The sequence below is a fragment of the Oncorhynchus nerka genome, linkage group LG20, assembly GCF_034236695.1.
Source record: "Oncorhynchus nerka isolate Pitt River linkage group LG20, Oner_Uvic_2.0, whole genome shotgun sequence".
Lineage (NCBI taxonomy): Eukaryota > Metazoa > Chordata > Actinopteri > Salmoniformes > Salmonidae > Oncorhynchus > Oncorhynchus nerka.
In genome coordinates this window covers 46,348,727-46,362,665 of record NC_088415.1, presented here as the reverse complement: position 1 = coordinate 46,362,665, position 13,939 = coordinate 46,348,727, and the positions used below count along the sequence as shown (strand labels likewise).

Genomic DNA, 13,939 nt, shown 5'->3' with positions numbered 1-13,939 from the left:
CCACAAGAGATCACTTCACAGTCCCCAAGTCCAGAACAGACTATGGGAGGCACACAGTACTGCATAGAGCCATGACTACATGGAACTCTATTCCACATCAAGTAACTGATGCAAGCAGTAAAATGTGATTTAAAAAAACGTATGGAACAGCGGGGATTGTGAAGCAACACAAACATTGGCACACACACACACACACACACACACACACACACACACACGATAACGTTCGCACTATACATACACATGGATTTAGTACTGTAGATATGTGGTAGTGGTGGAGTAGAGGCCTGAAGGCACACAGTGTGTTGTGAAATCTGTGAATGTATTGTAATGTTTTTTAAATTGTACAAACTGCCTTAATTTTGCTGGACCCCAGGAAGAGTAGCTGCTGCTTTAAATACAAATACAAACATGATTAAACATCTCTGGAGAGACCTGAAAATAACTGTGCAGCAACGCTCCCCATCCAACCTGACAGAGCTTGAGAGGATCTGCAGAGAAGAATGGGAGAAACTCCCCAAATACAGGTGTGCCAAGCTTCTAGCGTCATACCCAAGAAGACTCGAGGCTGTAATCGCTGCCAAAGGTGCTTCAACAAAGTACAGAGTAAAGGGTCTGAATACTTATGGAAATATGATATTTCCATTTTTATTTTTTAAAATAAATTAGCAAACATTTCTAAAAACCTGTTTTTTGCTTTTACATTATAGGATATTGTGTGTAGATAGATGAGGGATTTAAAAAAATCAATTTAAGAATAAGGCTGTAACGTAACAAAATGTGGAAAAAGTCAAGTGGTTTGAATACTTTCCAAAGGCAATTGTTACAGGATAATAAGTTCTAAATACAATGGTCACCAACATCATCTCATCTCTCATTTATTGAGTGGCATATGGACAGATGTAACCTACGCAGAGTGGTTTTTACACACAACCAAAATGGGAGCTGGCTAAAATAAGAAATAAAATAAACCCAAAAAATAAACCACTACTAGGCCTACACAAAATGGGATGTCTGCTCACTGTTTTGCTGCTCTTTTAATAAAGCTTTGGTGATTAAGATGTATTTCAACGCAGTCTCATGAATCAAACCCTTTAATGATAGACATGGCTACTTGGTGAACACATTGGGCAGGACAAGACAATTGCCTTCATTGAGGGGAGGCTAAATGCTTGGTTTTTAATCAAATGAAACCAAATGGAGAGAAAAAAAAACATTTTTGTGTGTTTATTAATACGATGGTTACCGGCACAAAAAAACACATTTCCTGTCTTGTTCCATGAGAACAAGGGCACCGCGTTACAGCTGGATAGGTGTCGCTTCCACTCACAAAATCCATGCCATTACATTTACATTTAAGTCATTTAGCAGACGCTCTTATCCAGAGCGACTTACAAATAAGTGTTAACAATAAGACCTGCTTTTCGTTAGTCTTAGATCTCCTGATATGCATGAAATGGTCACTTTTGAGCTTGTTTTCAAGGACACACCTCAAAAGTTGCCTGCCCCACACCTCAGCCCAATCGAACTAATATCAGATAGGTAAATTGCTGAACCTTGCGCATGGGGTAGAAAAACTGCCAGAGTGCAGATTTTTACAAGCTAAAATTGCAAACTAATGTGCGTTTGGCACTTGCACTACCTTAGAAAAAATTGAGCTGTTAAGCTGTTATGGAGCCTTTTGGACATAGACTTGGTGCTCCGGTACCCCTTGTCGTGTGGTAGCAGAGAGAACAATCTATGACTTGGGTGACTAGTGGCCTACAGCAGGATGGCTTATATAATGTCTTAATATGCTCTAGATGTTTCACAAATTGCCTCATTTAGAGCAAAGGTAAGGCTTTTTACCAGTGTGTATTTGTTAGTGAACTTTTTACATTTTTAGGATTAGAGAAACTCTTCCTGCACTCTGAGCAGTGGTAAGGAGTACTCTCTGATGAACTGTTATAAATATGAGGCGTTGAAGCCTTAGGTGTCTGTCCTGTGTGAATACGATGCTTGTGATTTTTTAAAACTTAGCCAATTGAGAGAATCTCGCGCCATGGTCAGAGCAGTGGTAAGGCTTCTCTCCAGTATTTTTTTTCACTGGTGTACTTTTAAATGAACTTGTCTAGCAAATCTATTTCCACAATCAGAGCAGTGGTAAGGATTATCTGCTGTGCATGTTAGCTTGTGATAATTAACGAACCCAATTGAGAGAAGCTCTTTCCACACTCAGAGCAGTGGGGAGGCTTCACTCCAGTGTGCACCCTCTGATGAGAGAACAGATTAATGGAAGTTGTGAAGCACTTCCCATAATCTGAGCAGGAGTAAAGCCAGTGTGTATTTGTTGGTGTACTCTTAAATTATATTGTCTAGCAAATCTACCTCCACAATCAGAGCAGGAGTAAGGCTTCTCTCCACTATGCATTTTCAAGTGTCCTCAAGATGCCATGAGAACTGGAAACTCTCACAACAAATGCAGTGAGACCTCTTAGCGCTGTGAGCTTCCGTGTGTTGCTCTTTGGATGGAGAAGCCGCCTCCACTTTGTCAGAGGAGTTAAGTGGCTCTCCTGTGTGAATAACAACAGAAAAAAGAGCAGCTGAAACACGTGGCAAAGAATCAACTTATTTCACTCCTAAATGATTCAAACAGTTGCATCTATCGCACATCGTACGAGTAGCATGAGATAAATGTACCTCTCTCATTGAATGGCAAGATAATAATTGTTTACTCCCTCATGTGTGTTCTTACCATGAGAAACTAAATGATCACTCTTCCCTTTCTCCTCCTCTTCATCACCTTCATCCTTTAATGATGACATTCAAGCCCAGTGTTTGACTGCAGTCTTCCAGCTTCTCTGATGCCACCTCTGGATCCTGGACCTGAAGATATCTCTCTCCTGTGTGAATGACATCTGAATAGCAAGTCAGTTGGTGTGATATACAAGTGCATTTACTGTAAGTGGGCTTTACATGACAAGGGAAGCGGGTTATTGGGGGAGGCAAAACAGAGCGATCAGAAAAAAACATACGTTGTCATTTCTTCCCATCCCGATATGGTAATAAATGTAAACTACCGACTGCCATACAGTGAATAAAACAAGTATTGGCTTCGAGAAAGTTGATGTCAAATCACAAGTCTGTGACAGGAAATAGGTTACCAGCTCACACAATGACAGGTGATATCTGGAGGAAACCAAACTGCTCTAGATAAAACTGGTTCTTACCATGATCCAATCCTCCTATCTTCTCACTTTCCTCTTCATCTTTAATGTTGACATTCAGCCCCAGTGTTTGACTACAGAGGTTGTTTTCAGTGTATTGCTCAGACGTGTACCAATATAACAATCTCAACATTTCCTCTTGTGCATGACATCTTCTTTCGACACTCAACGTTTTCAAGAGAGAAGCTACATATTTTCCAAATGGGTCACAATGATCAGATGATTCGTTTCTTTCTGAAAAGTACAATACGTCGAACATCTTCCTCTACAAGGCACCTGAATAAATGATCTTGTCCTCCCGGCGTCTGGTTTTGTGACACGGGGACTTGTCCATTTCTTCATCTTTGTTGATGACATCCAGTCTTGGATTGCATTCTTCCTGCTTTACTGATGCCATCTCTGGGTCCTGCTGTAGGCCTTCACACAAGGGCTCCACTGTCACAACCAGGACACATTGACGCTATAGGTCTGGGCTCTGTGTGAAAGGAAAGCAGCAAGCTGGGTTTGTCCTCGCCGTCCTTAAATAAAGACCAACATAAAATGAATGAATGTTGATTAAAGAGGTAGTAGGATTAAAAGGGATTGACTGTTGTTGTGCTCTCATGCTATGCTGATTAGTTCATTGGGCATGAGGGACAGCCTATGTACACAACAAGCTGATATCGGTTGATGGAAGAAAGAATTTTAAAACTGGACACTAATGCAATAGTTGCATTCTAGTTCTAGTTCCTCAAACATAGCAAAAAAAACAACAGTGTAACACAAATACAAAAGTTATTGAATAATTCACATGGAATGGGCCAAAATAGCACATCAAGATTTGCATATACTCTGCATTCACTTCAGTTGAGTGGTCTGGCGTTTGGACCTCACTTTCACATCCAATATCTATTGAGCTTTTTGTGTAAAAATACATGTAACAGTTCCATATCATGTGAGAAATAGGCCTACAGTAAGACTAAAGATCATAACATGTTCCAGATAACATTGCCAGTGTTGAATGAATGAATGAAACTCCGCTCAATATCCCCCAATCCCCAAAATATTCGCTATATTACCTGTACATTTTCCAATGAGCCATGGTCAATATTATAGTATGGCCTTTCTCTTGCATTTCAAAAATGATTGAACAAAAATAATAATAATAGAAAACACTTTTTGTTTGTTTGTATTATCTTTGCTAGATCTAATCTGTTATATTCTCCTACATTAATTTCACATTTCCACAAACTTCAAAGTGTTTCCGTACAAATGGTATCAAGTATTGCCTATCCTTGCTTCAGGTCCTGAGCTACAGGCAGATCAATTTGGGTATAAAAAAAATATTCAAATCTTTGTCAAAGTGGTTGTTGATCATTGCTAGACAACCATTTTCACGTCTTGTCATAGATTTTCAAGTAAATTTAAGTCAAAACTGTAACTCTGCCACTTGGGAACATTCACTGTTTTCTTGGTAAGCAACTCCAGTGTAGATGTGGCCTTAATGAATTAATATCCCAGTGTCTGGTGGAAAGTAGACTAAACCAGGGTTTCCTCTAGGATTTTGCTTGTGCTTAGCTCCATTTCGGTGAATTTTTTATCCTGAAAAACTTCCCAGTCCTTAACAATTACAAATATACCCATAACATGATGTAGCCATCACTATGCTTGAAAATATGGAGAGTGGTACTCAGAAATGTGTTGTATTGGATTTTCCCCAAGCATAACACAGTATTACGTTAGTGCCTTGTTGCAAACAGGATGCATGTTTTGGAATATTTTTCTTCTGCCCAGGCTTTCTTCTTTTCACTGTCAATTAGGTTAGTATTGTGGAGTAACTACACTCATCACGCCTGCTCCCGCTCTTCCCCCCTGGCGCTCGAGGGTGCCAGGCTCCCCAGCATTGCGCACTCCTGCCATCATCATTACACACACCTGCCTTCCCCCATCACGCACATCAGCGATTATTGGACTCAACTGGATTAAATCACCTCTGTCATTACCTTCCCTATATCTGTCTGGTTCCCTGTTCTGTTCCCTGTTTCTTTCATTAATGTTCATATGTCTTTGTATACCCGTGTACTGACGCTGTTCCTGTCCTGTTCCGCATTAAATGTTCAACTCCCCATACCTGCTTCTCCCCGGCACCGGTCCTTACAACAATGTTGCTGATCCATTCTCGGTTTTCTGCTATCACAGCCATTAAACTCTAACTGCTTTAAAATCCCCTTTGGCCTCGTGAAATACCTGAGTGGTTTCCTTCAACTCCGGAAACTGAGTTAGGAAGGACACCTGTATCTTTGTAGTGACTGTGTGTATTGATACACCATCCAAAGTGTAATTAATAACTTCACCATGCTCAAAGGGATATTCAATGTGTGCTTTTTTTTAACCCATTTTACCAATAGGTGCCTTCTTTGCGAGGAATTGGAAAACTTCCCTGGTGTTTGTGGTTAAACTTCTCAACTGAGGAACCTTACAGATCATTTTATGTGAGGGATACAGAGATGAGGTTGTCATTCAAAAATCATGTTAAACACTATCATTGCACACAGAGTGAGTCCATGCAACTTATTATGTGACTTGTTAAGGACATTTTTACTCATGAACTTATTTAGGCTTGCCATAACAAGAGGTCGAATACTTATTGAATACTTATTGTAAGCATTTTGAAAAACATTATTCCACTTTTACATTATGGAGTATTGTGTGTAGACCAGTGATAACAAATCTCAATTGAACACATTTTAAATTCAGGCTGTAACGAAGCAAAATGTGGATAGGTCAAGGGGTAGGAATACTTTCTGAAGGCAGTGTAACTCTAAACCACTCTTCACCACACAGAAATATATCAACTCTTCGACAGTTAAGTCTACAAAACAGGAATTTGGCTCGAAACGTCTGCCGTATACTACAGTAGAAAAGTAACATAACTATTGGTCAAACTTTCTTTTACTGTACAGAAATAACTGTGCAATTAACTTTCCTGAACAAAAATACAAATGCAACATGTAAAGTCCCATGTTTAATGAGCTGAAATAAAAGATCCCAGAAATGTTCTATACCACAAAAACCTTATATCTCTCAAATTGTGTGCACAAATGTTTACATCCCTGTTAGTGAGCATTTCTCCTTTGCCAAGGTAATCCATCCCCCTGACAGGTGTAGCATATAAAGAAGCTGATTAAATAGCATGATCATTGCACAGGTGCACCTTGTCCTGGGGACAATAAAAGGCCACTCTAAAATATGCAGTTTTATCACACAACACAATGCCACAGATCTCAAGTCTCAAGTTTTGAGGGAGTGTGCAATTGGCATGATGACTGCAGAAATGTCCAACAGAGCTGTTGCTAGATCATTTAATATTCATTTATCTACCATAAGCCGCCTCCAATGTTGTTTTAGAGAATTTGGCAGTAAATCCAACAGGCCTCACAACCGCAGACCACGTGTAACCACGCCAGCCCAGGACCTCCACATCCAGCTTCTTCACTTGCGGGATCGTCTGAGTAGGGGTGATAGTAGTATTTCTGTCTCTAATAAAGCCCTTTTGAGGGGAAAAAAATCATTCTGATTGGCTGGGCCTGGCTCCCCAGTGGGTGGACCTATGCCCTTCCAGGCCCACCCATGGCTGCACCCCTGCCCAGTCATGTGAAATGCATAGATTAGGGCCTAGTGAATTTATTTAAACTGACTGATTTCCTTTTAAGAACTGTAACTCAGTACAATCTTTAAAATTGTTGCATACTGCGTTTATATTTTTGTTCAGTATAAAAATACATTGTAATAAATGGTCATTCATTTGTTAATTGTTCCGTTAGGTTGCTCACCATTACATCCAGTCTGATTTGTGCCAGATGTTATTCCTGATGTCTTGTGAGCCAAGCACAACTCAGGGAACCTCTGATTTCTCCTTCTACTTTAGAACTACAAACACTGATCTGCCCGTTTTATGTGCTGTCTAGAGCTTGTTACATGGTATGAAAGTCTCTATATACAATAAGTTCTAAATAGAAGTCAGAGTTCAACCTCCTGGTCTCCCCTGTGTGTATGAGTACATTTCGAACAACGTCTGCAATAAGTGCTGTGGGGTTTACACACACACAAGGAAAGGTTGTGGTAGATGTGATGCATCGCAGGTCATTTCACAGCTCTTATAATCTGAGCATTTATGTCAACGACTCTGAACGATCTATTTAGACAATCAACTGGATCACCTTTCTCTCTCTTTCCCCCTGCTATGTGTCCCATTCTCTCTGTCGTTTTACCATTCCTCTCTCCCCTAACTATCTTTCTCTCCCTCCTCTTTAGCTCTCCTCCCTTCCTCCTCTCTCTTCCTCCCTCTTGCTCTCAAATCAAATCAAATGTTATTTGTCACTCTTCTTAAACAACAGGTATTAGCTAACAACGAAATGCTTACTTCCCAACAATGCAGAAAGAAAAATATAGAAATATAACAACATGAGGAATAAATACACAATGAGTAATGATAACTTGGTTAGATACATTGTACCGAGTTGATGTGCTGTGGCACGAGGTAATAGATATGTACATATAGGTAGGGATAAAGAGACTAGGCAACAGCTGTGCAGTAGCAGAGAAAACACTGACTTTTTTTATGAGTCCTTCTTTGTCTCTCTTTCTCTAGTTCACTCTACCTATTTGTATATAATGTATATAATGTATGTTAACTCTGTGTAAACTCCTGTCTGTATTCTGTCTCTAAATGTTGTCTATCACTAGCAGTACCATTTCACAAAGTGACATTTTGAGTATGTGTAAATGTACTTGGTGAATAAAGGTGATTCTGTTTCTATCCCCAGAGTGTGCCCATGGCTGGTTTGGGGCGGACTGTGCTCAGCCCTGTGCGTGTCTGAACAGTGGTGTGTGTGACCGTCGCAGTGGAGAGTGCAGCTGTGGCCCAGGCTGGGTAGGACAGCACTGTCAGACAGGTAAGGAACAAGAATCTTAACCATGTTGCCCTATGACCTGTACCTTCTTGTACTCTGACCTGATTTACTGAGTGTGTATGTGTGTGTTTTACTATGTCTTGTCAATGTTGTTTCATGTGTATTTAAATGTGTAATCAGGGTTGGGTTGTAACAGATTATGTATAAATCTGGATTACAAAAATTAAGTAACTGGATTACTTTAAAAAAAAAAGTCTACTCGGATTACAGTTACTGTCACGTTCTGACCTTAGTTCTTTTACTATGTCTTTGTTTTAGTATGGTCAGGGCGTGAGTTGGGTGGGTTGTTTATGTTCCTTTTTCTATGTTTTGGGATTTCTGTGTTTGGCCTGGTATGGTTCTCAATCAGAGGCAGCTGTTTATCGTTGTCCCTGATTGAGAACAATATTTAGGTAGCCTGGTTTCACTTTTGAGTTGTGGGTGATTATTTTCCGTGTTAGTGTTTGTACCACACGGGACCGTTTGTTTGTTTCACTTTGTTATTTTGTATGTGGTAGTGTTCAGTTTGACTTATTAAAATGGACAATCACCACGCTGCAAATTGGTCCGATCTCTCTTACTCCTCATCAGAGGAGGAAGACGACAAACGTTACAGTTTCTTAATTTTTGTAATTGGATTATGTAATCCTGATTTATATGTAATCTCTTACAACCCAACCCTGATCAAATTTTAGATGAAATCAGATGTTTTTAAGAATAACTGTAATCAACCTGGATTACTTTAAAACATTTTTTACTTGGATCTTGGATTACAGTTACATTCTTAAAAACATTTAGTCAGAACAACAAATTTAGTCCGAATTTCAGTTGTTTAGGGCACCCTCAATACTTGTCACATGTTCTCATCTCCACAAGATTCCATTGTCCTGCTAATCACCCATCAAGGGTGGATGGCTTCTTTTTTATTCTTTTTTATACTTTTTTATTCACTGGTTGAATTAATAAGTGGCTTCCAAAACATTTCTACATGGCCCACTGGTCAATCAGAGAGTTGTCTAGACTCCACTTCTTGCTGCTTTGTAGCCTATTGACAGTTCACTTCCACTCTCTCCCCTTTGTGTGCTCGAGTAGTGGGAGAGAAAAATGCTTTCTGGTTGCACAACATTTCAAAATGCAATCGTGGGAAAAACATTGTTTCAAGCAAATCATTTTTGCTACTGTTGAAGAGAAAACTGTCTCCGCTTTCTGTAGGTCTATATTTTATTCATCAGCTCTTATTATTGAGGGAAGGACACTTACGCCGGCCATTCACAGAGTTCATAAACCTGTACATAAAATGTATGGTTAGATATCAATTACACAGCTAACTATCAGCCAAAGTTGACTTAACAACCTAGCCAACTACTTTCTCAGATATTGCCAGATGTGATATTCCCACCAAAGAGCACTTGGTGGACAGAGTAATGGCTCTGCGGTGTGACAGCAGATCTGCCTGTCAGCTAAACAGATAGAGGGCCCACGACAGGATGTTTTTAGTCACACCACAGCTGCCCCTTGGGGCAAGCCTCTTAACTCCGTGTCAAGCCAGAGACATGCCTGCTCCCCATCACAGATTATTATTATATTTTCTATATATTGGATGTCATGGCAAAAGCATGAAAACATATTTTTGGAAAAGTACTTTAAATGATTATGTGTGGGCAAAATGATTTCAGGATCTGGGTACACAGGCGACAACAAATCAATTAAATTAAATTGTATTGGTCATATAGAACTGGGAGCACTGGTTGGTCAGCCCAATTGAGGTAGTATGTACATGAATGTATAATTAAAGTGACTATGCATTTATGATTAACACAGAGTAGCAGCAGCGTAAAAAGAAGGGTTGGGTGGGACACAATGCAAATAGTCCAGGTAGCCATGTGATTACCTGTTCAGGAGTCTTATTGCTTGGGGGTAAAAACTGTCGAGAAGCCTTTTTGTCCTAGACTTGGCACTCCGGTACCGCTTGCCATGCGGTAATAGAGAGAACAGTCTTTGACTGGAGTGGCTGGGGTCTTTGACAATGTCATATATTTCATGTAAATGCCTTATGTGTTAAAGTTCTGTGTGTGCTTACAAGTTGCTTCTGGACGTCAGTATGGTCTCTAGCAGCTCCAGGTCTTGCCGGTCCTTCAGCAGTAAATGGATGACCTCAGGCAAAGACAAATCTCCAACCGACCCATTTCCCTGGAGAAGAGTGAATCATTGTCACACTCCTGAAAACAATTGCAGACCATCATGTTTAAGGGGTGTCACACTAGTAACCGGAAGGTTGCAAGTTCAAAACAAATCTGTCGTTCTGCCCCTGAACAGGCAGTTGATGTTTAATTTGTTCTTAACTGACTTGCCTGGTTAAATAAAGATAAAATAAAATAAAAAAGGCTACAGTAAATAGATGTTAGATGTTACGTTCTTAGCTGCTTGCCTTACTAGCAAGCTGAGTCCTTAGCTTTAGGTTTTCCCCAGTCAGTCTTCTCATTTCCAGACGGATACTTTGCATTTCTACCCTGACAAAAATCACCAGGTTTTACTACATTACACTGGGACTAATAGAATTATGTGTGTACATTGCAGCTGGGTTTTGCCATGGCACTAAATGAAAAACAAATCAGATTACATGAAGAAATGGACATGTTTCTCCTCTCAATATTCCAACATAATACAGGAAAGAAGATGTTTAAATTGAATCTGTCTCCAGAAGGGTTCTTAGGTCTTTAGACAGGTTTGGATGATCCTTGGAGAGAATTTTCAATAGTTTTGAGAGTGCATTGTGGGGAATGATGTTGTCAATAGCCCACCATGTCAATTTGATCTCCTCTTTCTTTAGTGTTTGAGGGTAAGTCATAACAGGGCTCACAGTCAGCCTCTACTAAAAAGGAGTTGGTTCTTTCCTGTGGCACAGAAGTTGCAGTTTCCCAGTTGCCTGTTGTATCCATGCCGTGATTACTTGAAATAGCATCAGCCGTTGCAGCCGCAATTTCCTGCTTATCCCTCTCAGCTCCCTTCACGATTCTCCTCTTTTTACTCCAGTAAGTTGACATGGTTAACGTATCTTTCCTTGAGGCACAAAAAAGTAAGGCTTGTCTCTCAAGATGTCTGTAGGATAATTTTTTATTTTTTTTGTTTAGCAAAAGTGGTAAAAAAAAACTATGATCAAAAGTTATTGAACATGCAATGGTCAGTTTAAAATGATGACTCCGTTATGAAATGTCCAAAGAACAGACACAGTAGAGTCTATCCCAAATCCAAATGTGTCACTGGTGAAATTGCATTTAAAGCAATGTTTTTAAATGAGTTTAAAAACTATTTGTCCTTTCTTTTCGGGTTAGTCAGGAACTCAAAAGTGAAAGAAAATTAACTTCTCAAAAACGGGACTAGAGCCCCCTCAAACCTACTTGTATTGCATTCAGTGCCAGCACAAGCTACATCACAGATTTGTTGAAATGACAGGATACATTTGAGACACATTTATATGTAGCTTTCAATAACATTTGTTTGAAATTATATTTTGTTTTAAAACTACAACAAATAAGGGAAACTGTACAAACAAGTCACATATATAAAGCATTTTGTAGTATAGTGTTATTCTTCAGCTGGGCTTATCCTGAGATGTCCAAAAAATCAGCAGTTGGCACACAACAACACTGGAGATGTAGACCTTTTCCTTTCTTGGTGGTAACATCCCTCTGAGTGGACACGATTTGCAAGCAGCATGCTCCTGGATTGGATGGGGTTTTGCTCAAGGACCAATGGAATGTCCAAAAATGTACTTAACTCCACCCAACCGGGAACCTGCCACCATCTCTGCCGCTTCACTTGAAAAAAACAAATACAGTATATCTTCATATTTAAAAAATATACTCACTGTTATGCATGGGAATATTTTGGAAAAGATTTCCAAAATGAAAATCTGATTTGCTGGGGTTTTTATAGTATTTTATGTCCAACAAAAATAAAAAAAATAAAAATAAATTATTTGCTCAGAAAACTTGGGGGTCCAAATAAAATCACCCGTGTGCCAAATTCGGCCCGCGGGCCATCATTTGGGAAACCCTGGCTTACACTTTGTGAGTGCTATACAGTCGCATGTCTTTGCTTTTTACAATGTGTTTATGAGAGATATCATTTCTTAATTTATAGCTTAAACATTGTGAGTGTTAAATAGGCTAGATAGCATATCTATCTTTTTGTGTTATTCACACTATTTGTTTATTAGAAGAGAGCATAGTTTATAGATTTCTTTGAAAGGTTTAAGGCTATATTTGTCCGTTTCTTGCTCTGTTGATTTTGAATTTGTGTTAGCCTATTTGAAAGCTGACAGGCACTTTGTTTTGCAAGTCTAATATCTTTATGATGTTGCCTTCTGTTCTCATTTCTATTTATCGATAAAAGACAGTAATCAGAACAGTGGATGTGTTTGTGTATGCTTAATCATAACAGCGTAATTAATAAATCATGTTTTTTTTGTGGTGTAACCTACAGAAGGCTATTGGCTCCAATCCAAGGGGGAAGCGCTCTGTCAAGCGGTTGAATACGAGAAGCCGCAGTGCAGACGAGAAGAAGCACTTTGATGACAGCAGTTAAAAGTGTTCGTGTTTTTTTTGTGCGCTTGTGCCCTACACAGCATGTGAGGCTGGCCTGTTTGGCCCAGGGTGTGAGGAGCAGTGTCGATGTAAACATGGGCCCGTGTGTGACCACGTCAGCGGAGTGTGTGTGTGTCCTCCTGGCTGGAGGGGACCTCTATGTGACAGAGGTAAGGTCAGATTGTTGACCTAGGATCAGATTCGCCTTTTAGATCAGAATGAATGAGATTACATGAACATGGGGAGACCTGATCCTACATCAGCTCTCCCATTTACATTTACATTTAAGTCATTTAGCAGACGCTCTTATCCAGAGCGACTTACAAATTGGTGCTTTCACCTTATGACATCCAGTGGAACAGCCACTTTACAATAGTGCATCTAGGTCTTTTAAGGGGGGGGGGGGGGGGGTGAGGCTACTATAACTGTATTGAACCTATTTATCACAAGGGCCTGTACATACTGTAAAGTATAAGCAACAGACCGCACGCATTGACTTAATTGAATCTATGTGATTTCCACATTCCCCACAGCCTGTCTACCTGGCTCCTATGGGAAGGACTGTGTGCTACGTTGTAACTGTCCCCACGGCACTTCCTGCAACCACGTTTCCGGCGAGTGTGGCTGTCCTCCTGGATACACTGGCAACGGCTGTGAGCAGAGTGAGTGACTTGGAACAGACTAGTCTAGCCTGGAAGCCCGAGGGATAGGAGAGTAGAGTAACACAGAATGCTTCCTCCCGTCCTTGGTTCTTTGAGGTTAGCACCGTTCTATAAGAATCTTTGTGATACTTTCACCAATCCAACCATTTCAGATCTGTGATAACCCCAAGGAAGGAAGGATATGTTTCTGAAGTATTAGAAAAAAGGGCCTGAGGTAGATATGCAGTAAATTATTGGGGTTTCTGAATGAAACGATAGTAAATCTACGTACAGTTGCCTTATTACTACTATCCAACATGTAGGCACACCTTTTTGTGTAGCCTACTGAAAAAGTGCATATATCAGGATATTGTATGGGAGTCAACGTGTCTTATGTGTTTCTCTGCCAGTATGCCAGCCTGGCACATATGGGCTGAACTGTAACCAGGTGTGCCAGTGCCCTGGCACCAACCAGTTATGCCACCCTGACACCGGCCTCTGCTACTGCACCCCCGGTTACCATGGTTACAACTGTAATCAAGGCAAGCACCCCATCACACACATTAACGCACAGA

General features: G+C 40.2%; 1 pseudogene; it reads left to right on the top strand.

The window, feature by feature from the left end:
• The window catches only part of LOC115102611 (multiple epidermal growth factor-like domains protein 6), a 113,278-nt pseudogene that overhangs the window by 87,096 nt on the left and 12,243 nt on the right, over positions 1-13,939 (top strand).